This window comes from Sardina pilchardus, chromosome 9 (assembly GCF_963854185.1).
Source record: "Sardina pilchardus chromosome 9, fSarPil1.1, whole genome shotgun sequence".
Taxonomy (NCBI): Eukaryota; Metazoa; Chordata; class Actinopteri; order Clupeiformes; family Clupeidae; genus Sardina; species Sardina pilchardus.
Genome location: NC_085002.1, coordinates 10,983,784 through 11,010,612, shown reverse-complemented (window position 1 = coordinate 11,010,612; position 26,829 = coordinate 10,983,784). Strand labels below are relative to the sequence as shown.

Sequence of the window (26,829 nt, the reverse complement as noted above, 5' to 3'; positions counted from 1 at the left end):
TTCCGGTAGGTTCCGGGGGAAGAGTGTTTCTCATGGGGGTCCCTAAATGAATTGGAAGACAGCCCAGCTAATGAGCGAAGACACGGGAGGAGTAAGGGGAAAAAAAGCAAGCGGAGACTTCCACCGCCGCGGCACACTGCTTCCTGCGCTCCTGAACGCGCTGCGCTTCCTGGATGCCTCCGCCAGTGTGTGTGTGCGTGTGTGTGTGTGTGTGTGTGTGTGTGTGTGTGTGTGTGTGTGTATAGGGGGGAGCAGGAAGCTCTCGGCTCAGCTCTCAGCTTGTCTCACCTCGTCTGCTGCGCTGTTTAGGGTTTTTTTTTTTTTTTAGTGGTTGGGTAGGTGAGCGGGGCTCTGGAGCAAGCGATTCTTCTGTGTTACTGTAGCTCCTCTTTAAAGGAGAGAGAGCCTATTTTTAGAGTTGTGCTGTGTTGTGTTTTCGTCTCAGTGTGTGTGAGGAAGACTGCACTGAAGTGGTCTCCTATAGCCTAGTTGTTGTTTTGTTTTTTTCTTCTTCGGCCTTTCTTCTTTCACACTCCTCTCTCCTGGCTTCTCTTTTTCCATCTGCCATACTTTTACACCCATCTTCATTTGGTGCAGCTGTGCCCCCACCCACCCCCTCTCTCTCTCTTTTCCCCTCCTCTGCCTCTCTTTCTCTCTCTCTCTCTCTCTCTCTCTCTCTCTCTCTCCCCCTCTCTCTTTCTCTAGCCGTCTCGATTTCTGCCGGTGAAGTGAACTGTGGCGGCTGCTGCCTCTAACAGTCCACAGCTGCTACTGGGGCAGGCAGCGGAGGAAGGCCAATGTGGGAATGATTTTCTGCGGCAGAACGCATAAGTAAACAATGCACAACACAATGCATGAACCCAACACTCGGCTCATGCTATTGGACCAAAAATGTGCTCGAAAATTGATAAGCGACACACACCCACATGAACCGAAAAAAAAAAAAACCTATGAGATCACATATTTTCCTTTCTTTCCGGGCAATCATATCTTTTTAAGCACTTTGGCCGTTAGGAAGTGCTTAAAAAGTGAGACTACCTCCGTAGGAGTAAAAGCTAAATGCATTTTAATGTAACCTTTTGTGGAATCAGATAAGGATTTCCTAATGACTGCTTCTCACTTAGGCCTGACTCGTGGCACACGAGATGAGTTCATTTTGGTAGTGTAGCCAATGGTGTCAGTGTGTTAAAGGTCATTAGTGTTCAACTTCTCTGAGAATGAAACAAACGGCACCCAAGCTAATTGCACCTAATCAGAAAGAACACGAGAACACAAATCTGGCACCGTCCTCGGGAGTCCTTGGGCGCCCTTGTGCCAGACAGAATCACTGACCTGTTTCACAGGCAGACTTGTGCTGACTCACTTTGAAATCTCACATTCTGAGTTGCTTATGATTCCCATGCTGCCACATCTGCAAGCCGATTGTTTTCGCAAAGCATGGGGTCATGGTTGCAGTGTGGTAATGCATCACATACCACACTGCAACCATTTAAGAAAAAACTGCTTAATGCTCGCTCGGAGGCATGAACGATTTCATAGCCGATGCCGTGCTTTTTAGCCTTTGCTAAGCTAATATTAGGCTGCAGAGAGTTCGCTAGTCAGTCCTATTTTGACTCTGATCGTGTCGTATTTTAGTCTTAGTTATTTTTTCCCACCGCTGCCTTTGTGAAGACTTGGTTACTAAGAGAAAAGAAGCGGCGCGGTGCAGATGGGTTCAAACCTAAAGTCGTCTCCTTTTGTTGTTTGTCTTTTCCCCACCTCACCTTGTGTCTGCTCTTGTGCGCCTGATCGGCGGCTCCGGAAAATGTTAATGCCTAGTCACATCCAAGCCTAGAGAATGGCTCTCCATCACACTCTCACATTCTTTTAAAAGGGAAAAAGGGAAGATGAATTTTGGCCATAAAGGCAGTATCACAAGGGCTTTTTATCCTAAATGACTCTGGGGATTGTTATCTGTGGGATGTGTGTCCTGCCGCCGTCGTGTTCAATCAAGTGTCCACTTAACTGTGACCGGGAGTAATTGTTCCCAAGTGGGCCACACACTGACCCGTTAATGTCTCCGTTGACCCTGTAACCTTGTCAGCACGTCTTGGGGAGGGGTTTAAATCATGGTGTGGAGTTTTTTTCCCTTCACTCTCTCCTCTTCTTCCTCGCCTGCCCTCCCTTTGCCTCGTGCTGTCGGGTCAAGCGACCATCGGCTGCTGAAGGACCACTCTCTTATAATTGTGCCGACCCGCTCGGGTCAGCCAGAGTGTCCCGTCGGCCTGACACCGCCTCAGATGAGGTGCGGGGAGTGGCGCGACTAAAAAAACGGGTCAAGGCCGTTGATCCGGCGCCGTGGCCGTTTCCACTCGGAGGAAGAGCCAAGGCCCTGGCACAAAGCGAACCCAACCCGCGCAGTTTAGAGAAAGAGAGACCAGTTCATTTACGCCGTCGCCGAGTTTCCTTGTGATATCATCTCTGTCGCTGCCATGAAGCTGTGTGTGTGTGTGTGTGTGTATGTGTGAGAGTGTGTGTGTGTGTGTGTGTGTGTGTGTGTGTGTGTGTGTGAGTACAAGTGAGTGAGAAAGAGAGCTGAAAAGGGGCCTGTTGATTAGGAACGAAACTGATCTTTTTTTCTGTCTTTTTATTATTCACTGTACTCTGAGTCGTTGTTTGCAGGGGAAAACCCCCACCCTGTTGACATTTTTGTTTTGAGCCCAATGCTGCAAAAAAAGAAGAAAAAAGAGAAATGAGTGTTTGACTTGGTGCTACTTCCAACACAAGAGCACTATGAAATATATTTTTTATTTTTTTGCTCCAGAGGGGCTGGAAACTTGACACACAAACAAGTGGCAATTAACAAACGGCTTTAAAGTGGCTGGTAACTGGTTTCTTTTGAAACTGACAAGGATTGCAATTTGTGTGAAAAGCCGGGATTAAAACCACATGTTCGGAGACGTTGAAGGGTGTGGAGTTGAGCAGCTGGTATGCAAAAAGGGCCCCGCAGCCCCCCGAACCTTAACCAAGGGCCAAGCCGCCCTATCAAAGCCACAGCGGCCCAGTGGATGTACATAGGCACGGAGGCGGCTGTTAAAACGTCCAAAAGGGTCTCTCTCTGTTGACAAATGTAGCCACGACCCCCATCGGCCGTCGGTATTCCAGTCTCCAAGCACCGTTTGGCTTTCTAAGACACACACCCCGCCCCCACCCCATCCCTCCTCCCCCCCCAAACCCCCCCGGAGTGCGGAGCGGCTGTCTGTGTGAAGCAGCGCTGACTTGGAGTCGGCGTCATGGCTGCGAATGTGAAGGGACAGAGCACTCCGTGGGGATCAACATATTTTTTGGAGTAATGACAGGCACGTAGCCGGCTAATCAGTGGGGTCTTATCTCGGGGGGTTGGGGGGGGGGGGGGGGGGTTCTGAGGCTGATGCCAAAGTGAAGAATGCGGACGGGTTTGTGGAAACGGCCTCCTGCTTCAACCGAAGGGTTGGGGGGAGGGGGGGTGGGGTTGCCTGAATTCCACACGCGCATGAATCATGGCTAGCCTGGTCGACGACTCTACAGTTTGTTGTGTCTGGTTTTAGGCCTATGGTGCTGCTGCGCCACAGTTGCAGTTATATTTGGTCACGTAGTGGCACACACATGTGCAATCCCACAAACACACCCACCCACACACACACACACACACACACTGACCCCGCTCAGCTGGGTGCCGGTCTGGCGAGCGGCGGTTTGACACTCAGCAACTTGCGACTGCACTCTTCGCACTCATTACACCCCAGTCTGCAGACCGATGTCAGAGCTGGGGAAACATTCACTAATTCACAGCCACATCTTAAGGCTCTGCACTCCCAATGCCCTGTAATGGTTGCCATGTGTTCCACGTAGGCCAAAAGGCTGTTGACTGTTTTGCTTCAGAGCAAAATCTGTTGTTATACGAGTTGATTGTCTATGCAAATAGTTTTTGAAATGTTCCAGTGAAAACATTTTATTGTATGATCTTCATTCATTGCAGCCAATTCCCTGTCACGGAAACGAGTGTGTCTCGAGCACAGTTTCAATGATAGCCACGAAACTCTGCGTATGTCTGTACAGTCTCAAATATGCTTTTACTGACATGTAGACAGATTTGTCACGGTGACATGAGCAGTCTGAAATTTTGGCCGCAGCTTGGGCCATTTTACAGTCAGATTTGGAGCACAGTAATGTCTCTGAGTCACTTTCTGAATGAGTATATTTATGGACGAGGTCCAGGAGCATGACCTTTCTGTGTCTTTCTGGCTGACACTTTTCCGCCATCATTACTACTGATTGGTAACAGATTCTGTGAGTCGATAGTAAATATCACAATCTCAGTTTTGTTTTACAAAATGGGTACTACACCATGGTATTAACCGCTGGAACGAATGTGTCACTCATCATGACTGTGGTGATAGTGGTTAAAATCACGTTTGTGTGTGTGTGTATTGTGCGTATGCGTGTGTTTTTATTGTTTTTCTTTCCCTCTTAGACTACTATTCCTGTTTACGTGGGTTGTGTACGGTTCTCTAGGTATTTCCCCCACCTGTTGGTATGATGTAGATTCCTGTATGTATTACTCTGATGGCTATCTGCGTGTTCTTTCTGTAGTGACGCCACAGCTGCCTCCGCCCGTTCGTCTCCTCATGGTCCAGCCCGCCGTGGCGCTCAGCTGAATTCTCACTGGCAGAATGGAGTGTCAGTCTCCCCAGAGCAAGTGATAGAAGGTAGGTACTTAAAAGTGTCTGAACAAACTATGATGAATAACATTTTAAAAAAGGTCAATTGTATAAATGTACCTAAAGTGTAATAATGTTTTTTTTTTATTATTTTTTTTATTTTTTTTATTATTATTATGTAAAATTGTATATTATTATAATATGATATTATTTGATGTTTCTATATATGGACATGGAATTTATCATGAAAATACAGAAATTAATTTTGACTGCGCTTGCCTCGATACACACTCACATTTTTGAAAAAAAAAAGAAAAGTGTCAAGCTGCTGTTATTGACCGCTAGATGCAATAGTTTCTATTCTATTCTATTCTCTCTCTTATGAAGGTGTAACATTTTCAAAGCCAACCGAACCGCAATCGGTCTCCAGCACGCGTTCATGATTAGCAACATTTGCCAGTGCGTTTATTAAGCGCCGTCCACAAATAGTTATGTGGGTTTCATGCTAAGGGTGCGAAGCTACTGCAGATCACTTTGACCTCATTGTCTGTTTCAGAACCTATCACTAGCCCCGGTCGCTCTCAGTTAACAGCACATGCGGCTGTTTTGCATGTCATTTCTACATCATTGTCATTCAGCAACCTGCCACCACCACAGTCCCCCCTCCGCCCTTCCTTGTGTGCTGTCATCCAAGCGTGTCGCGATTGGACGAGCGTTTTTCTGCACCCGAGCCTGGCGCCGCGCCAGCCAAGCTGGCAGCCCCATGCCACGGCCCTGATCAGAAGCGAACGTGACATTTGTGCAGAGGTAATGGAATCTGTGTGCAATTAAATCTCCGACTGCGAAGAGGAGTCTATCGCGCACCATCCACACGATGCCCCCCTCCACCCGACCCCGACGCATCGGCAGGAGGGGCGGCCGTGATGATGAAACCGTCCCAGCAGGCACCTCTCATGCTCGCCCCACTCGCTGTCCCAATCTCGGTGTCAGGTTTCTTTTTTTTTTTTTTTTTTTTTTTTTTTTTAAGTTCCCCGCGTAAAAAAAAAAAAGCCTCACGCTTGCCGGCAATTAATTACTACTAACGTCAATTAAAAATCTCTCTCCCCGCTCCCTCCTAAATATTGAAGCAGAATTAAATTTCAATTATAAAAATTACATTAGGACAAGACAACATTAGCATTGGTTTAATGAATTCTGCTGAAGGTGACAGTTGTTATTTTGTGGCAGTGCATTGTGGGGGCTCTTCAGCCTGTTTTGATAGAAATGTGAAGTGGAGGATGGAGAGAGAGAGAGAGCGAGAGAAAGAGAGAGAGAGCGAGCGAGAGAAAGAGGGAGAGAGAGAGCGAGCCATAGTGGAGCGGGTAGCTGAACAGGGGGCACGTTGCTCTCTGTGCCACTGCACTTAACGCCCCATTTGTGGGCTCTGTGGGCAACGGCTTGAGTCATTGATCTGTGCCATAAAAAGCGGCATTAGTGTGTGTTTTCTCCCCCCGCCCCGCGCCGCGCTGCGCCGACTCAACTGCTGATTGTGCATTTGCCCGCTGGTTATGCCACTGGCTTCCTTTGTGCCCCGGGTAAGATATTTAATGTCTTGTGCATCTTCATAATCATTTTTCATACACAGAAGAGTTAAGGGGACAATGGGGAGGGTTGAGATGGGATGGAGGGTGTGTGTGTGTGTGTGTGTGTGTGTGTGGGGGGGTGTGGGAGTGGGGGGCTCAGAAGATATCCTAATCCCTTGAAGTTCACTGCAGTTATGAAGGAGCGGACCAGCAGATTCTCAGCATTTCAGCTCCTCTTCTCCTCCCCTCTCCTTACCTTTCCTCACTCCTCCGCTCCTCTCTTCTCTCCTCTCTCCGCTCCTCTCCTCTCTCCCCTCTCCCCTCCTCTCCTCTGTCTGGTCTCTGTGCGCATGGGTGGGGATAGAGAGACAGGATATCCAGGTCAAGCGTCCACCCAGCCTCCTCCTCCCCTGGAGCAGGCCCACGACGGCCTCACGCTTCTGGGCCACGAGGCCACGGGGTCAGGGTGGGCCCCTCCCAGCCTCCCCAGCGCCCCGGCGGGCAAGTCCTCCCTCACACACACACACACACACACACACACACACACACACACACACACACACACACACACACACACACACACACACACACACACACACACAGCGTCTGTCTCGGCCGGGGAACGGGACATATATCAGAGGCCACAAGGTCAGGAAAGAAAACACAGACGTGTCTTTGTGGGGAGACGGGGAGGCCCGTCTTTGTTACGTCCCTGTGCTTCTGCTTTTGGTGTTCTCACAGTTCCTTTCTGAGGACCTGCATGAGAAAATTAAGTCATTCAGTAATGCTAAGTAACGCTGTGGAATATTTAGTCATTACTGCGAGTGGCGTAGAAACCACAGTCTAGACGTCTCGCTTCTGAATGCAGTAGTCATAATAGTCTACCAAATATCGAAGATGCCTAAACAACATGCACCTGCGTCCTTGCGTTTGACACTTGGAAAGTGTGATGGCTGAAGCACTAGAGCGCCTGTCCAGTTTTGACAGGAGTCCTCTGAGTGTGGTCGTCAGTTTAATCACTCTTCTCAGGTGTGTGTGTGTGTGTGTGTATGTGTGTGTGTGTGTGTGTGTGTGTGTGTGTGTGATTAGTGTGTTTGTGCATGTGTGTTTTGTGTGTGTGTACGTGCGTCCAGTTTGTGTGTGTGTGTGTGTGTTTGTCACCCCTCCCCCCAATTAAATGCCCTCTGCCATCATTATGCAGCATTGTTGACAGAGGCGAGCGGGAGATGTATTTCGCTAAAGGGAGAGGTCACCGCTGGCGTGCTCCTGCCGAGCGCGGGGTTAATTTGAAGCAACAATAAAAGCAAAAAAAAAAAAAGCTCCTCCATTTCCTTCCCCGCCGCTTGGAGAGGGCAAAAAAACCCACCCCAACCCGCAACCCTGGCCGCTAATGAAGGACCGCCAGACCTTCCCTCGTCCACAAAACATCCTCCCCTTAACAAGTTGAACTTCGCCTCAGTCCCTTTCAATTATCATGTCCCTGGGATGCATATGTTTGCGTTTGTGGTGGTGTGAACGGGCGAGAGGGGCTCGCTGGCTCGCTGGCTCGCGCCGGAGGAAGGAGGGGAATGCATGTGGGCATGGCAAATTAGATGCTGACTGATAGACAACGCAAATTGCTGTAATTGTTCAATTATCCGCCATTAGTCAGCTGCGCCCGAAAAAGTGCGGCAGTGTGCTTGAGGAACAGGGTGGCGTGTGTGTGTGTGTGTGTGTGTTTCAGCCTTATTTGTGCTGCTTATTTGTGTCTTTGAACTGGAGGCATCGTAACATTTAACAACAGCCATGGGGTCCTTAAGACTGTTACCCTTCCCCCACCCCACCCCCTTTAGCCCACTGTTCACATATCATATCCTCTCACTCATGTACTATCTGCCTATCACACACACACACACACACACACACAGAGTCACACATTGTGCAGTGCTCAAGGCGTGGGCAGTGAGCGATTGGCCTTTAAATAGTCTCCGCTCCACGCAGGCTCGTCTCCTCCCGAGGCGTTTGGTTTGGCCAGGCCACCGATGCTGCTGCCTCTTGCTGCTGCTGCTGCTGCTGCTTCTGCAGCATCAGCCCTGCAGCTCTGCAGCCCTGCAGGCAGCCCTTGCGTTTGGGTGAGTGCACAGGCACAGGCGTCAGGGCCTCTCCAGCAGATGCTCAGCATACGGACCCTGCAGTTCACCATCCACCACCGCCGCCGCTACCGCTACCGCTAGCTCCGCTAATGCATCTGCTCTTACTCCTCCTGCTGCTGCTGCTGTTGCATGTTGCGCACGAGCTCGCCGGATCATTCCGTGAAACCTAATGAGCTCCACCTTTTCGGTTTCGCAGAGCAAAATAACTCCCCGGTGGGTTCTTGCGATAAATGAACTCCCACAAAGTCCTTCACTTGACATCTTTTTAGAGCCCTCACTCCCATTTGACATTTTCTGTGGACAAGGCTAATTTCTGATAGAAAATCGGAAGATTTCTGAATCTTCAGGGTTGTGGTGTCGTAACTTCGGCTGGTGTTTGTTGCTCAGCGTTGTTGAAGCGTTTCCTTCTTCCTTTCCTTCGAGGTGACCGATCTACAGTAGGAGATCCACCCCCGCAAGTTTTCTGCTCTCGATTGTGCGTCTCCACTCTGCTGGGTGAATCAAAGTCCGACAGTTCCGTGGTGGGAGACGAGGACATCAAATGCCTTGTCTTTATAAATGATTTCATTATTCTTTCTTCAACAATAACCGTCAACAAGCAACAAATAGTTTTCTTTTTGTTTTTTTTTTTGTCTGCAACTGTCCTCTGGTCCACCCTTACCCTTTCTCTCTTTCTCGCTTGTTGTTTCTCTCTCTTTCACACACACACACACACACACACACACACGCACACACACACACACACACACACACACACACTCCATCTCTCTCTCTCTCACACACACACACACACACAGACACACGTCAGTAGTCAGCCCACACCCACACACCCATATGTCAGTAGTCAGCCCGCAAATCATTCTTGCCTGATCAGACCAAATCATTATTATTATTATTATATCCCCCCCCCCCCCCAAGCCTGGTGGGCAAGCAGTGTGTCCAGTCCAGGGGCAGAGCACTGATGGGGCAGAAGTCAGCCGCTGTGGCTAATGATCAGCGCCACGCATTGAAGTGTGATAAACAATAGAGGGAGTGCTCCAGGAACCGCACGCCTGAGCAACAGCGCCCTGAGGCAGTCCAGGCAGGAAGGGGGGGGGGGGGGGGGGGGGGGGGACAGTGGCGGACGCCTGGAGCTGGACGCCGGACTGGATTTTATGGCCCTCCGTAGGATAAGCGTGTAATCGCACCGGATAATTTATCACTCGTCATTTTTTTTTTTTTTTTCGTGGGACATCTTTGGACTCCGTTCTTGTCCAGGGGAGGCAGCGTTCGCGGATGCACGGCTCCGCATAAATCCCCGGTGTTGTTCCAAAGCGGGTAGAGAGCCTGTTAAGATCACCTCCTTATTCAACTGTGTGCTCGGCTGGAGATAAGATGACCTTAAAAGAGACCGTTTGGCCCTTGGTAGAGATATAATGACAGATCAGTTAAGAGATGAAGAAAATATTACTCGAAAATGTAGCTGAATTGATTTTGAGCTTTTATCACCCTGACATTCCAGTGTCAGTGTTCAGTGTTAGGGGGTATCTCATTCCCATGCTTGGGCTGCCTGGTCTTAAGTAGGCCCAGAATTCAGCAGGTATTATTTTCCCTCGAGCGGCTCCTGCGCCTGATACCTGCGCTGATAAAGAGATCACGAAACGCGCGGCTCTCTGAAGTCGTAACAATCAGCCCAATTTGGGGACTGCCAGGTTGCCATGTTTCACTTGTTGCTCTGTCACGCTCCGCTGTTTCGCCTCTGATGCTCCGCGGCGTCTCCTCTGATAGTTGCCAAGGGGATTAGCAGGTAGCGCTCTCTCTCTCTCTCTCTTTCCCTCTCTCTCTCTCTCTCTCTCTTTCCCTCTCGCTCTCTCTCCCTCTCTCTCTCTCTCTCTCTCTCTCTCGCTCTCTCTCTCTTTATGCAGTCTCGTTAGGGGAGGCACAGCCTGTGTCGGGTGTCGATGCGACCGCGGTAGTGCCTAATGGTGACTTCCTGGCATTATCGTCGAACGTGAGTCCTGGCCGGCGTGCTGCTGTCGGGTGACAGGAAGAAGCGGCGGGAGGGGGGGTTGTGTGTGTGTGTATGTGTGTGTGTGTTTGTGTGTGTGTGTATGTGTGTGTGTGTGCTGGGGGGTGCAGCGGGACTTAGGCCTCCTCCACCTCCTCCTCCGCGAGCCCGGCAGGAGAATAGGAAACACGGCTGCGGGGGTGGACAAAGGGGGAGAGGGGGGGAGAGGGGAAAGGAGCTGCAGTCAGAAGCAAATTAAAGCTCATATCTCCCATCTGCCCCCCCCCCTCACCTCACCCCACAGTCCCCCAACCCGCTCCCCCCCCCCCCGGCTATGTTTTCCTGTTTGGACTTGAAGGTGATTGGAGGCGAGGCAGTGACAGTTGACGGAAGCGCTGCGAGGAGAGAGTATTTATTTACAGTGCGGCGCGGTGATGCACGCTCAGGATGCGGTTTCAGGGAGGATGTGAACCTCCTTCCCTCCCTCCCTCCCTCACTCCCTCCCTCCCTCCCCAGCTCTCTCTTTCTGTACCTATCCGCTACCCCCCCTCCAACACCCCAACACCCCCACCCCCTCGTCCACTCCTCAGGTTTGATGTGTTGAGGTGTGTTCAGGCGGCCTGGGCAGTGTGCTGTGCTGCTGGTCAGCCGGTTGCGTTGTGTAACAGGTCTGGGGGGGCTGACCCCCACCCCCGCCCCGGCACTCACTCAGCACACCTTCCTGTCTCCGCCTCGGGAGCTACACTCAAGGTCAGCACGGGTCACTAGGACGCCAAGTGGAAAGGCCAGCAAGTTTGTGTCGTATTGTGTGTGAGTGTGTGAGAGAGAGTGTATGAGAGAGAGAGTGTGTGTGTGTGTGTGTGTGTGTGTGAGACTTTATACAGTGTGTGTGTGTGTGTGACTATATGTATGTGTGTGTGTGTGTGTGTGTGTTGAGCAGGGAGTAGTGAAAGCAAGAGTGACTAAAAGAGAGAGGCAGAGTGTGTGAATTCTCTCTTTAGTGAGAAGACGAGTGGAAAGAAAGGTGCTGCACACCTTGAGTGGCGCCGGTCTCCTGGGTCTTCTCGTTACCGTATAATTACCTTTTTCCCGCACCTCAGGTTGCCTTCACAACGCTCCGTCAGTGTGTGCTGGAGGAGGCTTTGTCTGCTTTCAGGACAGGTGTGATTTCGTACAACATAAAGCATCACACCCACTCATAAAACACCCACGCACATCTTTGCATCTCTACATGTTTAACTTGCAGTACAGGACAAGGGTGTGTTGCACGTACAGCTTATGGCTATAGGTTTTAAATCTTAAATCCATGTTCACTTATCTCATCAAAGGCCACATGCATAAAACATTCATCAGATATCAGGTGAATATACACAACACAGGGATTCAGGCTCTCTTTTGCTTGCTTTGAGGCAGGATTCTGTCTCTGATGTTCATTCAGTCATGAGAGCGACCCCTTTATAGTGTCGGTGAAAAGAAACGGTGCAGCTATCACTTTATCTTCATCGCAGTGGTGGACTCCCGTAGTAGAATCCTTTTCTCACCATACCGTTGATCTCACTAAAAAACCTGTAACTTGGCAGTGATGCGTTTTTCAGTGTGAATCTTAGTGAACATTAATGAACACACAACACCAGAATTATTCTCAGGAAGACATGGCTTCTCTCTCTCTCTCTCTCTCTCTCTGATTCCATAGTGAACTCTTTCCCCATCACTAGAGCATCCGTAGCGCCTGGTTGTTTTTATTTTCGGTGCCAAAGGCACTGAGCTGAAGAGTTCGGCATAACTAAGTGTGTCTGCCACTGAAGGCTTTTTGTGTCTGACACATCAGAGGAGGCTTTTTTTTTCCGTTGACAAAAATGGGAGGAAGAGTGAAAAAAAAAGAGAGAAGTCTTTGAGCAAATGAGCGGATCGGCTCTTGTTAGCTGACATTAAAATCTCCTGGCGAGCATATAAGGTTAATAGCCTTAATGAGGCTGAAAAATGCAGGGAGACACTGGATCAGCTTTGCGTTCATGGATCACTTGTCTAAACGGTTCAAGGATTGTGCTGACCGCTTTGCTCCCACCGCAAATGTGGAACTTAACTCGAGAGGCGGCCTTTTTTTGCTCTGATCAAAATGTGTGCTGACTGCAGTCTCTTCTGTTGAGGCGGATTCGGGGGGGAAATTATGTGTGTGTGTGTGTGTGTGTGTGTGTGTGTGGTCTGGGCTGCAGTAATTGTCTTACGGGGGTTCGGGTTGGGAGGCATTAATTTTAGTGCGCCGCACTTCAAAGTTGCCACGATACAAGTGGCCCCACAAGCTTCAAGGAGCCTTGTTAGCGTTGGGTATGGATGCTCTAGCGCAGAGCAGTGGATGATTAACTGAGCATGTACATTTACAGTAGGACGTGTGGTTTGCACAGGATATGCATGAGTACAACTCTATGACACATGTTCACCTATACCTCAAACCCACCCAACGTAGTCAGCGAGCGACTTCCACACTGAAAACCTACTTGATTTCAATGATCTTTGCGATTCAAATTGCCTGTGTTTAAAAAAAAAAAAAAAAAAAAAGCCCCTCAGACAATATGTGTCCTCCACAAAGCTCTGGATGGTGAGTCGGAGTTGGAAGTTGTGAGGAAGAGAAGCCGACATTACGGCGGTGTTGTTGCGGAGGCTTCAGATGGGACCGGCACAAGCCCCCGAGGTGACGTTGGAGATAACGAGACACCCGTCCATCTGCCTCTCCGCCTCCCCCTCCCCTGTCTGGCCTCCCTCCACTCCCAGTGTCTTCCTCAAGGGGACACGAAGACGAAGGAAATACCTCTGAACTTTTTCCAAAGAAATAACTCCCACTCCCCCCACCCCCAAAATGGTCATGAGGGGGGAATTGGGACAGGCAAACAAACAAGCAAGCAGATAAACAAAAACACAGCAAAATGCACAAACATGGTTGCTGTACGCGGAGGAGGGCCTTGGGCTTTCCACCTGGTTGGGTTTACAGACTCGCCTGGGCTCCTACACACCCAGAGAAGACTCAGCTCTGCGGCAGGCCGCCTGTCTGCAGTTACTCCTCTTCAGCTGCGCTTTGTTGTTTGACAGGTTGTGCTTGTTGTTTGTGTTGTTATTCTTTGAGGCGAGTTGTGCTCTAGTCTCCTATCAATGAAATTGATCACCTAAGTCGGTGTTCTCTTGATATTCTGATATCTGATGGTAGATTGGCATTGTGTTGCACATATTCGTACTGAACCATTTAGGTTCAGCACAGATGTGTACCGAATGTACCAGATGCAGTCTTTAACAGTAATCAACGGTAAGCTTTTTTGCATGTGGTCCATGTTTCAAATTTGAGTATCTACACTGACGTATTATGTGGTGGATTATAAGTCAGTTTAGTCAATTAATGTCAAAAATGTTTGACACCTTTTCAAAATACTATTCCTGTTTCGCATCAGCAATATTGTCAGCAAATTTTAGGTTAGCAGTACATAGAGGCTTACTGTACCGGAAATGAACCGAGCGGTGACTTCAAAACCGAGGTATATTTGTGTATCGGTATACCCCTAGATGACTCATTGATCGATTTTGTTTTAACTGTAACTCTCGTGGTCCAGATTCAGGACGAACGGCTTAAGCTCACGCACATGTTGTGAACTTAACCGAAGGACGTTTCAATTTGTTTTGTGTGGCCAAAGCAAAAGCAATAGCTTGAACTGAAAGAGCTTCATTCGTGCAGCGGTGCTGGTTGCATCGCCTGAGGAGGGTGTTTATTGTTGTTGTTTTTTTATTTACATTCGTGAGAAGCCGCTTTGCTCGGGGAAATCGAGTCATCTCCTCTGTTATGGAAACGCTGAGTGTGTGTGAGCCTAGGTAGACGTGATCACAGGTCAGGCGGCCGACTAAAAGGCAGATAATATATATGTGTGGGATTGATCGGAGCGCACAGACCCCATTATCTCCTCAGATGTTAATTGCACTGTGCTCGGCTTGCGTGTCAAAAGCCGGATAATTGAAGAAGGTAAAAGATGTGCCACATTTTATTTATGTGCTCTCTCTCTCTCTCTTTATTCCCCCTCTCTCTCTCTCTTTCTCTTTCTGTCCCTGTCTCTGTCTCTGTCTCTGTCTCTCCCTCTTTCTCTCTCTCTCTCTCTCTCTCTCTCTCTCTGCTTGAGCTGGCGTCAGACCTTCTTCCTTTCTCTCTCTTTCTCCTCTCCTCACTCAATCTATCTCTCTCACTTCCACCCTCTTCCTCTTGCTCTCTCTCTCTCTCTCTCTCTCTGCTCCTGTTTTAGAGCCTGCTTATTTATTGTTCTGTAATATCATATTGTCGGGGACGATCTTTCTTTTTTTCCCGGTGCTGGTTATGATTCACCTCCAAATGCTCCTCCTGTTCGTGCCTGGATCCACTCCACCTCCTGATCACCCCCCCCCCCCCCCCCCCCCTTCCCACACACACACACACACACACACACACACACACACATACAATCACACGCTCACACACCTCCTCAAATCAGGCTTTGGACTGGGAAACAAGTCACTTCAGGCCGCTTGTGTGCTTTTCAGTGTCGTTGTGACTTGGTGCAGTTTATCTGTCAGGTTTATCTGTCCGCGATCCTGTAAGAAACTAGAATGAGTGTAGTGGTTGCCTTTTATGCCTGCCGCACCAATATGACAAAAGCCAAGGGTAAACTTCACCTTTTAAAAAAAATACACTACCTGCGCAAGTACTTTATTGTAATAACAGAGTAGGTGAGATGTTAGGGGTGGTTTGTGCACAGGAGGAAGCTGAAGATGCTAAAAGTGTCGTGAGTTGTTTTTTTTTTCACACTGTGTAAACATATCTTTGCTCTGAATCTGGCTGCGAGGCAGAACACTTCAGGGGACTTTCTTTTTAACACTTTCTGTGTTTGCAAAGTTTTTTTTTCTTTCCCCCTCAATCACAAAGCCTGCTGATATACGTAAGATCAAAACAGTCTTTCCTGTGGTTTTAAGATGTGGTGTCTCTCTTTCTGCAACACTCCTCGGGTCTGCGTGCACACACACACACACACACACACACACACACACACGCACACACACACGCACGCACGCTAACACCCTCCGTAAGCAGAGGTTACACGAGTGACGTGTGCACAGACCTCCTTGAAGTCATTTATTTTCTTCACCACATCCTCCCTTGACCAGAACAAACAAACTCTTATTTAATATGCTAATGCAGCATTGTTGCTAAAGGAAAAGACGTGAGCAAAAAGCACACAGAGCACACTAAAGGGTTTTGCTAGCCTGCACCCCAAACAGCTGGTAGCACCAACGGGCCTTGCTGCCTGCCTGCCTGGTATCAGACACCATTACCTAATGTTTGCTTTTCTTAAAATAGCACTTCTTTTCTCTGGCTGCATTGCACTGGTATCTTCAGCGCACACAGGAATTCAGTATGACTAATAGCAAAGGCTACTTGCATCTATTTTGGGTGGGTACAGTGTGTGTGTGTGTGTGTGTGTGTGTGTGTGTGTGTGTTTGTGTGGGTACCATGCGCGTCTTTGTGCATGTGTGGCAATGCTGCGTGTGTGTTTGTGTGTGGGAACCATGTGTGTTTTTGTGCATGCATGCGTGTGTGTGTGTGTGTGTGTGTGTGTGTGTGTGTGTGTGTGTGTGTAGGTTAGCAGTTGTCTCCCACGCAGGGTGTGTGGGAGGAGTTGTGTCCCACCCTCTTAGATGATGGGCAAATGCCTTTGCTTGGTGATTTAGTGCAACACCTGGTGGACACCCACAGGAATAAGCGCTACTGTTAGGTGAATAATGGTGTATATGCGTATCTTTGGCAGGGGAGGGATATACTATGAAATATGACTTGTTATTGGAGGTTCTTAGGCAGTATTTAGATGCTGTCTGCCACATTTGTTTATGGAAAGAAATCACACGGCTTGTGCACGGACTCAGACATCTGTTGACGACCCGAAAACACGCTATTTTTCCCCCTTCTTGTTTTGTTTTCTCGTTTGGGTTGACTTTTTTTTTTCTGTTTAGATGCAGGTACACAACCCAGAACAGGGACGGTAAATCATCACGGTGAGTGAGACAGATAGAGCGAGAGGGACACAGAGAAAGAGAGAGACAGAGAGAGAGAGAGAGAGAGAGGGATAGAGAGTGAGAGGGAGAGGAAGAAAGAGGAAAAGAGAGAAAGGGAGAGTTGCGGTCAGGGAAGGAGCGAGGGACGGGGCGGAGACCAGGAACGGTGCCTGGCTGCTCCCTTTTCCCGGCAGGAAGCCCCAGACAGAGACGAAGGCGAGCGCTCCAGCCGCGGGTCAAGCCTGACTGACATCATCGCGGCCAAGCCGCAACACGTTAACCCTCAAGCAACCCCCCACCCTCCACCCTCCACACCCCCCCCCCCATCATCACCTCCAGCAGGCCTACTCCCCCTAGAGTCCTCCCAATCGGAATGTACTGTTTATTAACCTCCCTGAAGCTCTCCACCACCACCACCAACACTACCTCCACCGCCACCTCCACCACCACCACCATCTCCACCCTAGTGCTGTGGTTTATGATTAGATGGGAGCGAGTGGATTATTTAATACTGGAGGGCCGTGTGCTTCTCCTCTAACGCCAGACAGCATTATTTCAGCCCCGACGGTGGGGCCGGCCTGCACGAGCGTTTTTGTCGAGGCCCTTGTACGCGTAATGGGCTTTATTGATCCGCGCGGCATCTGGGGTTGCCGTGATGTTATTAGGGAGGAGATAACGTGAGCGTAATCCCACTCAAACAATATATTAGAGTTTTATTGGCCAAAATAACTTTGCCGTTTAGACCGTAATGCTCCTAGTGAGTTACAGCTGCTCTTTACGTCTCCTTACGGCGATCTTAATAAACCATTTCCTCTGCATCCTGCTGGGAAGGGGGGGGGGGGGGGTGCAGGTGGGGGTGGTGCTACAGCTTGAAAGGCATGCTGGGAACATCCATAAGGGAAAGTGCACTCCACTGAATGTGCTCGTGCTGTCCATCCTGAAGGAAGGAGTGGACGGGTGTGAAAGATGAAATCTAGAAGGCTGCATCCAGTTACATCAAAAATATCAAATAAGAAAAAATGCACACCCTTAGAGGTGCTGGCACGGGACGAAACTTATAAAAAAAAGATTATGTTGCCGCACTCTCAGTCTCGATCTCAAATTTATTGACACCAACGTTTCGGCCAGTTGGCCTTTTTCAAGGTTTCTCATCACATCAAAAATATCAACCATTTTGCACATGAGCACTGAACATGCGCTTTGGCAGATCTAACTGGTTACATCACCTGTAATATATGCAGTAGAGCGGCCATTAATTATGTGTGTAGTTATGATTAATGTGCGATTTATTCTTAGTGTTTAGCATTATTGTGTGTTTGGAATGTCATACCTGCTTCCACTCCCTGATCACTTTGAGATTTTTTAGCAGTGCTTTGCTGTCTGTGACCTCTTCCAAGGGTTCTTACATTGATCTTGTTCAGTGCCTCAGTTGTAAATCCATTTGGTTAAAAGTAGTCAGCCAGCACATTAATAAATGTCAAATAAGGGTATGTAGAATGGGTTGAATTTGTTTGGGTAACGATGCAAAGAGGAGAGAAAGGGCAACCAAGGGGGTGCTCTTCTGTGGTGTATCTCTGGAAAAAGTCCATGTTTTCAACGTTTGCCATCGGCTGACTCACCATGCACCACACAAGAGGCCAACGGAACATGTGGCAGCACATTTCAGATGCCCACACACACACACTACGCACGTCCTGAAAAAGAAGATGTTGCGTGTTGCTTGTTGCTTGCTGCCTCTGGATAGGAAAGCGTAAGTGTGGGGTGAGGAATTTGGCTGTAATTTGCTTTTGTTAATTTGTCTCAAATGAACATGAATGTTGCTCTGTTTAAACAGCAACGGGCTCTTGCAATTGATAAACTACTTTTCTCTTAAAACTTTTAATGGACATTTCCTTTTTTCCTCTTTCAAGGACACAGTAAATCCAATATTTATATGAAATAACGATCCCATTTATCTAGAAGCATACTTTGTGGAGAAATTTAATTTGCAGCTATTTAAAGCCCAGGTTTTGGTAATGAATTATTTTGTCATCTTGCCTCTGATGAGATTCATCTTTAATAACGGCAACAATTATTTTATTAAAAAGAGGAGCCATGCATTACGGCTATCGGGTTCAGGTCTGCAAGCAGTGAAGGATTCTCATTAAAAGCCTCTATATTACCCACCCCCACAGTGCTTTCATTAGGATACCCCGGCCGAAAATTATATTTAAGTGTCAACAATACTTGTGTTTGAAGTAAGCAGACATATTTACCTTTTTTTAATCGAGAATGTCTCAAACTGACACCCGTGAGCTTCCCTGTATTAAAAAGAGATAACGGTATACCTACGCTATCTGATGGTCGTCATATTGGAAAAACAAATCTTAAATGCTGACTTTTTAATAAAAATTTAATTTTGTTGTCTGCCACCTCTGTTGTTAATTCACTACTGTGTGTGTTTTTTTCCGTCTGTTTAGAAAGTTTTGGTGATGTGGACTGATCCTAGATTAGTGCTGACTTTGTTCATTTTCATTGGACCCATCATTAATCCATCAGCCCTGCTCTGTCGTTGAGGATGTAGTTTGGGAAGTTGTGGATAAAACACGATGGTGTCACGTGGCATCCCTGTGGAGTGGCTCTTTGAATGTAGCGTACTGTAGTTCCCATTCTCATCCCAGAGCTTTTCAGTTTTGGGAATATTTACAATTTAGTAGGTTGGTGGTATTCCTTAATGTGTGTGAAGTTGATATAGGAGGCAAGAAAGGAAAAAAACTGCAGAAAAAAACTGATTAGCTGATCACCCTTTTGTAGTATTATTTTGAGTATTATTTGTATAGGCTATTTGTTTTCTTTGCACTAATAGCCATATGAAGTCCATATAAATATATATGTATGTATATATGTTTGGACAAAAGCATCTGCTAAATACAAGACCCATTACCATAAATCTCTCCGTATATTCTATTTATTGTGCGTAATAATACCATAAGAAATAATTCTTAAAGATTAGTATTGTGATTGAGCAACAGTGAAATTGAAACTGGGCAGTACCATCTTACAGGAAGTGGTTGTTGTTATACGCACAAATGTGTCTGTTTATCAGCCTATAAAGAAATCAAGCATCTGTTGGCATAGGAATAGCAGTGGTTAAGCTTGATTTGCCCTTAATTTAGCCTTTGCTCATTTCATTTAACATGGTACTTCCTTAGAGATTGTTTTCTACATCAACAGATGGATGAAATTACTTTTTTTCCCCTTCTCTCTTTCTCTTCATGTAATCAAAGGCAGAAGTGAAATTGCGGGATGTTAAGTAATCATTTATTTTTGACTGTAAGAAAGGCCTACTTCCCTAAACCCACGGCATCTCTCAGACAGATCAAATAAAGATGTTTATATTGCCGCGCGTTATGACTCAGACTGGCGCTGGGTGTAGGTGTCCTACCTCTCGCGGGCCCACGTACGTTTTGCCGGGGCGTTTAGCGAGAACGAAAAATCCTGCAAGAGATATTAAGTTGTGCAACACGAGAAAGCAATTCAAAAGTGCGTCTTCATCTCTCAATCAGCACATCACATATCTCGGCGAGAGTTAATGAGGCCCAATCCCTGATGGGACTCCGCGTTGAAGTTTGTCAGTCATAGTTAGGCCTCTTCATTTAGGTGCAGTGATAAGACACATGGGTGCTTTATGCTTCCTTTAGACCCTTAAGGTGGTGATACATGGCGCAACCTTTTGAGCAATGTTCCTGAGCAACCACATAACCGGTTCCATGTGTTCTGATTTGATGATCATGAACATTTTCCTACTGATGATTAAAGCTTTAGAAAACAACATATCAGTCGGTATGAATGGGTGTATGCCAGTGCTACAATACTCAGGAACGCTGCTCAAAAAGCAGCCTTGTGTATCTTTAGCTTTTACTGTACCTGACACACCGATAGCCAGGAAGCTGTCGCCAGCCTGGTGTTAATTGTTTTCCACGCGTCTCATACTCTAAATGCAGCATCTGCATCTGGAACGTCGGGAGTAATCAACTAAATGTAGCCACTGCTTTTCTCTTATTACCTGAGCGGTTTGACTCCCCCCATCCCCCCCATCGCCCCCCCACCCCCCTCCAGCCCACTTCTCCTCCCTCTTCCTTCAAGGACAAATGGGGTGGAGGGAAAGGCCGGTGCGGCGTGAAGCCTCGGAGCTCGGGGAGAGAGCAGCAGCGGCGGGCAGCCGATCTCCTTTCAGCGCCAGCTGTTCTCGCCGCTACGCCCAGCGTCCGCCGCCGCGCTGAAACTCTCTTAATATAATTCGGGCCGGACTCAGGAGAGTAGTGCAGAAAAAAAAAACAAAAAAAAAAACAAGCGTGCCAGCGAGGGGGGGTGGAGGTGGGGTGGGGGTTGGGGGCGTGGGTGAGCGAGTCGAGGTTGCGCGTTTTGAATTTTTCATCAGCCAGGGCCTGGACGAGGCGCTGCGTTGGGTGGGCAGCGCACTCATTCATGAGCAGATGTTCAGCGCTGCTACACGCGGCGGTTAGCGTGAACCTCCTGGCCTCTCCGCCACCGGCTGCAAGGACGTTGGCAGCGACCGGGCATCGGAGAATTGCGCCCCGGCAAAGAGGAAAAGAGAGGAGGAGAGAGAGAGAAAAAACGGGGAAGAGAGAGAGAGAGTAAGGGAGAGAGAGAGAGAGAGAGAGCTGAGGCCTGGAAGAGCCACTGCCCTCCGTCCAGACCCCCTTTTTTAGCCACCTCCAGGACCAAGCTGGAGGAGGAGGAGGAGGAGGAGGAAGAGGGGGGGAAGAAGCCACTGACAGGCCATCAGTCTTCGGTCAGACAGTGATGAAAGACTCCTCCCCCCCGCACGCGCTCCTGGGACGGCGGCGAAAATTCCTGAAGACAATTTCCACAACTTTTGTCATTAATATCTTATGACATCCCAGCGCATAACGACCATGCCACTTGCCAGGCAAACCCAATCCTCATGCCAACCCCCGCCCTCCCGCCACCCGCCACCCACCACCACCACCACCACCACAAAAAGAACCAAGCTGTATTTTTGGCCTTTGTTTAGAATGAACCGTTTGCTTTCGGATGCCTCTTGCATCAGAGGGCCGAAAGAGGAAACTCCTCTGGCGGGGTGATTCTGTGGGTGGAAACTAAAAAGCTCAGCTGGGAGGAAGTGCTGGTTTTGGGGCCTCTGCGGGTCCACTCGGTGCCCCAGCTGCCGCTGTGGTCAACCAGGTGGCCCGGTCAGCGCGTGCTGACCTGCGTACGTTAAAGCCCCCCACCCGGACCCGCTTTTGCTCGCTGCCATCCAGATCTGAAGACTTAGCGACAGTCACATGCCTGTGCCATACATATAGAGGATTTTGCCTCTCTCTATCTGAGTGTTAAGAGTGTTTCTGGGTTAGTGTGGTGTCGTCACCATGGAAAGCATCTGAATGACTTTGAGGGAGGTGATTGTTGGATTGTAATTGAAGGAAGATAAGGTTTTTTTTCTTTTCTTTTTCTTTTCTTTTTCCTTTTTTTTCTTGCACTCTCTTCTCTCCCTCCTTCAAGTGCTTGTTTCTTCAGCACGTCCCTACTTCGCAGCTTCTAATTGCCAGTTTTCAGGTTGGGTTTATGAGAGCAAAACTAATTAGTGTTTCTAAATTCAGCGGGAAGAAAATAGCAGTTGGATTGATTGTTCTGGTTTCCACTCCTGTGTCAGGCGCTCAACAATAAAATAAGACTCTAATCACTTTCAATGCGTCTGTATTTTTAAACCACCAGCTGAATGTCACTTCTGGTCTCCTGGCATTTTGTTTGGCGGAAAGATGGCGGAAAAAGCGAGAGCTCTCTCTCACTCTCTCTCTATCTCTATCTCTCTCTCTCTCTCTCTTGCTCCCTCTCTCTCTCTCTCTGATTTTTTTTTTTTTTTATTCTTCTTTGTGATTTGTGGGAAGTTTTGGATGGGGACGGCACTGGAGTTGGTTTGGGGAAGGTTGTTGGGCGTGGGTGGTGTTGGTGTTCGTGTTGGTGTCTGGAGTAAAGAGAGAGAGGAAAAGCTGCAACAATGCTGTTGTGTTTTAGGCGCGGCCGCGTCTCCTTTGATACGGAATGTCCCGCTGACAGGGGTCGGGGCCGGGTGGTGGCGGCGGCGGAGAGTTTACAGTAGCGCTGACTCCGCCGCTTACCTTGCGCTCGGGCCCTCTCCGGCTGCGCCGAGCCCTCAGGAAGCCGGCCGCAGGCCCGCGCTCCTCTGCCCGACGCCCGGAGAACTGCCCGCTGTTTGAGTTGGCAAACGCTCCCCCTCCCCCTCCCCCCACCAATGCTCACCACCCCCCCCCCCTCCAAACTACAACCCCACCTTCCGCTACCTTCCGAACTTCTGCTGCCTCTGCAAGAAAGGGACCAGTGGTGGCCTGTGTGTGTGTGTCTGTATGTGTGTGTGTGTGTGTGTGTGTGTGTGTGTGTGTGTGTGTGTGTGTGTGTGTGGGGGGGGGGGTTCTGGCCGTGAAGGGGGTCGGGTAGTGAGGAGGGAGGAGGAGCGGATTGGCTGCGGTCCGAGGGGGCAGGATGGTGCTTTTTTCCACCTCTCCTCCTCCACCAGCGCAGGAAACACATTTTGCCTTCCCTTCCCTTCTTGCGTGGAAAATGAGGGAGAGAGAGAGAGGGAGAGGGAGGGAGGGGGGGGGGAGTGTGAGCACAGAGAGAGGAGAGGGGGTGGAGCGGGCGGAGGTGTGGAGCGTGGTGGCAGCAGCGAGGGTGGGGGTGGCGGCGGGCGACGGTAGGGAGAGGCTGAATGACAGCAGCGGGCCGCTGGGGGTTGGTGTTAATCTTTGGCGTTTATGTGCGAGGGCCGCGCAATGCTCAGAACAAGCTATTTCCGTGATCCGTGCGTGTTCTCCAGGCCTGCTCTTCAGGGGGTTTCGTTTCGGGCTGAATTAAAAAAAAAAAAAAAAAAAAAAGTTTATAGGTCATTTTAACAACGTGCCGTAAAACTTACACTATTTTTATTTTCCCCATCCCTGCTCCACAGGGATTTGCCTTCCGAGGCCAGTAATTAAGAGGCAGTGAATACGCGGTCAGGGACGAACAGTGTTTAAATGCAATTAGAACAGTGCTAGAATCAATTTGAACTCAATTACAGTTTTCTGGTTGTGCCATTATTTGTGTAATCAAGGGAATTTTGCCTCCAAGATGCTAAATAGCGCACCTCGCGATATTAAAAGCCATGCAGGGGGAAAACAGAGCTGAACCCAGCCTTGTGAATTAGTAGCCCTTTTAATGTGGGATTGTTTCAAAGTGACCTCTCCCTCTCTGTGTCTGTGTCTGGCTCAAACCGGCCCCCCCTCCCCCCCTATCTTTCTCTTTGGCTCATCTAAAATAAAAGCAGCTTTGATTGTCTTGAGATGAAGCGATCACAATACTGGGGAATGGAGGGTAATTAGTGGATTTGCTCCTCTGCGTGGCTCTATGTGGAGCAGGCTGCCACTGATGACTAGCTGGCTACACCGGCTGGATTTCCTCATTTGAAGAAAAAAAAAATGAAAAAAAAGAAACAGAGCTTGGCTAATTCTTCTTTCTTCTCTCCTCCTGCCTTTCACTTTCACTCTCTCTTTCTCTCTCTCTTTATCTGTCTCTCTCTCTCTCTCTATCTCTCTCTGTCTACCTATCTCCCTTCCTCCACCTCTCTCTCTCTCTCTCTCTCACTCTCTCTCTCACTCTCACCTGCTGTCTCTTTCACTAGTCGGAGGACACCAGTGGTCACATCCTGTGGAGCCAGGGATCACAGTACAGTAAGTGTCTCTCATCCTAACTACAGTAGACAGTGCTTTCTGCCAGACCCATTCTGCCTGTGCTTCATTGCACCCTTCTAACCTCTCTTTCCATTGCCTCTCTCACACTCTGCTGCTACTGCTGCTGCTGCTGCTACACACTAACTACTGAATGATGCAGGTGCATTACCATTAGATAGGAAGCCACCGTGTAAAGTCAGCATATGTCCTTGCATGACATGCACCATACTGCTAGCTTGGTGTACTGTAGATATTGCAGGTGATTAGGCACATTATCTTAAATGATTGATTTGTAGATGGTTAAAGTCATTTAAAGTCATTTCTAAATGTTGATGTTTTCTAAATGTTGAAGACTAGCTTGCCACCTCTGGATGTGCTTCTTTGAACATCATCTTCAGCTGCTTTTTGGCAGATATCAGTTATTTTCTTTGTATAACTGCAATAGTTAACAGTAGTCATATTAACTCCTGTTGGCAGTGTAGAATTGCTTGGGCTTGTGGCTCACTGTAGTCCGTTAGTCCGTTCTGAAAGTTTTTCTTTTTTCTATTGTTGTCCTTTCTAATGTGTCGCTAACAAACACGCAAGGTTGCCTTGAGCGCTGAGTGACGTGTGTGTGTGTGTGTGTGTATGTGTGTGTGTGTGTGCATGTGTGTTTGTGCATCTCTGGACCTTGGTGTCTTAAGCCATTTACACCCTGTATGTTGTGTAATCACACCATAAACAAACAGTGGCTATCAGCAGACACCACTCCACCAAACTATTTCAAAACTTTTTGTGTACTGTAAACAGACGTCTTTGACCTTGAGTGATAAACCCAGGGCCCTGGACATGGAACAGAGAGAGACTAGCTCTGTTGGCATGTGGCTTTTTTATATATAACGTTGGGTTATAGGCTAGCTGGTTATATATCTGTTGCTAAGGACTCAGCCTACTCCTTCGTGAGCGTCATCTTGAGACTAAGAATACGCAAACCTTTAGGCACCAATCTCACCGAGATTGTTATGTGTTGTACTGATGCTCTCCCTCCAGCTCGCGCCGGATCTGTCCATTAAAGATGAATTCACCTTTTGGCCCCGGCTGAGTTCACTTGCCTCTTGGACGCGGGCCAGAGACAGAAAGCCGGTTGCCTGCAACCTTGAACTGCACATTGTTGTCGCAGCTCAAACTCTCACAGCTGTGGGATTTGGACTCTGGACGATACTGAAGGAACAGCGGATACATTCAGAGCCCTCCTGAAAACTTGACTGTGTCGTGTAAGCTAACATAAGCTGCCCAGGGCAGTAAGACGGTAAACAGAGATGGAGGTCAGTCTCAGCCTTCGTCCAGCACGTAGTTCCAAGCGAAGGGAAGGCATAAAATCCATTTCAGACTCTTAAACGTTGCGATGCGGTTGGCCTATGGCTTGATTTCTCTATCATAGGTAGATTTGTGAGTTATATGGTACTGTAGGTACACACAGGGACTCATAATTAGTGTAGTTCACTGATTGTGATATTTTAATGAACACACATAAGTCTGTGTTCTTTGTGTCATGTCACATGTCAGATTCTTGCTCATTGATGTTGCCCAGAAACTTGACCAAGTGCAGCTGAGCAGTACTGTAAGTCTAAATAAAGACTCTTTTTCTGTCACTGCATCAGTTCCTATGAAATGATAGCAGCAGTTGTATGATGTTGGTGGAGCTCGTTTTTCACAGGTCTATACAAAGGGCGGGTCGAATGTGGTAAGCGAGGACAATATTGGAGTGCACCTGAGCTCTGACAAGACGGAACCGTTGAATGTGTAGTTTCCATTGTCAAAAAAGAAAACTCCTTTCAGAACCGCAAGACCAGACTTGGCACTTGAGTCTTACAGTATGCTAATTCCCCAGGCCGTGCTATCTCGCGAGTCCATGCAAGGTAGCATCCGACCCTGGAATCCATATGGGTATGGGGGCTAAGAGAATGTAAAGAGAATATAGATGGTGGGAAAAATGGCATAAGACACTGTTCCCAGGCCAGTTTCAGGCCTGTGTCCCGCAAATGTTTAGTCAATTCTTTTGAACAATATTATTCACTTGTCTGGGCATGAAAAAAAAAAGATAAAATGAGGCAAACAGGTGCCTAAACGAGAGAGAAACACAGCAGACAGGTAAACTGTAAGGTGCCTGAATGAGAGAGAATATACAACACACAGGTATAAGGTGCGTGAACAAGAGAGAAATACAGCACACAGGAATAAGGTGCCTGAATGAGAGAGAAATACAGCACACAGCTATAAGGTGCCTGAACAAGAGAGAAATACAGCACACAGGTACAAGGTGCCTGACTGCGTGGAGACACCTGAGAAACGTCTTTTTTACTTGTCCCCATTAGAGCGGCGTGTTTGCAAAGCTCTGCTTGTGAAGCCCTGGATTGATAGTAAGTGGAAAAGATGAATGTAAATGGCGTCATTTGATCATGTAAATGAGCAGTCGAGCTCTATTTCCCCCACCCCCATAAAGAAATAAAGTATTTACATAGACAGTTGTGCTTATGATGCTTATGGAAATTGATCTCGGCTATTTTTTTTTTCCGACAACAACAATGTTACAGAATGCAAATCGGATATTTGCTTGCCATTATGATGCTTAAAAATGCATGGCGGTTAGATGTAACAAACAAGCCTCGGAGAAGAAAAATAATGTTT

The 26,829-nt window shown here is 48.2% G+C and overlaps 1 protein-coding gene across 5 annotated transcripts in view; it reads left to right on the top strand.

Moving 5' to 3' along the window:
- foxp1b (forkhead box P1b) overlaps positions 1-26,829 on the top strand; it is a 181,226-nt gene that overhangs the window by 13,422 nt on the left and 140,975 nt on the right. For all 5 annotated transcript variants that reach the window (XM_062545753.1, XM_062545761.1, XM_062545760.1 and 2 more), the window contains exons 2-3: positions 4,612-4,727; positions 24,114-24,162. The gene's annotated coding sequence lies outside the window, so the exon portion shown is untranslated. The remainder of the gene's footprint in view (positions 1-4,611; positions 4,728-24,113; positions 24,163-26,829) is intronic.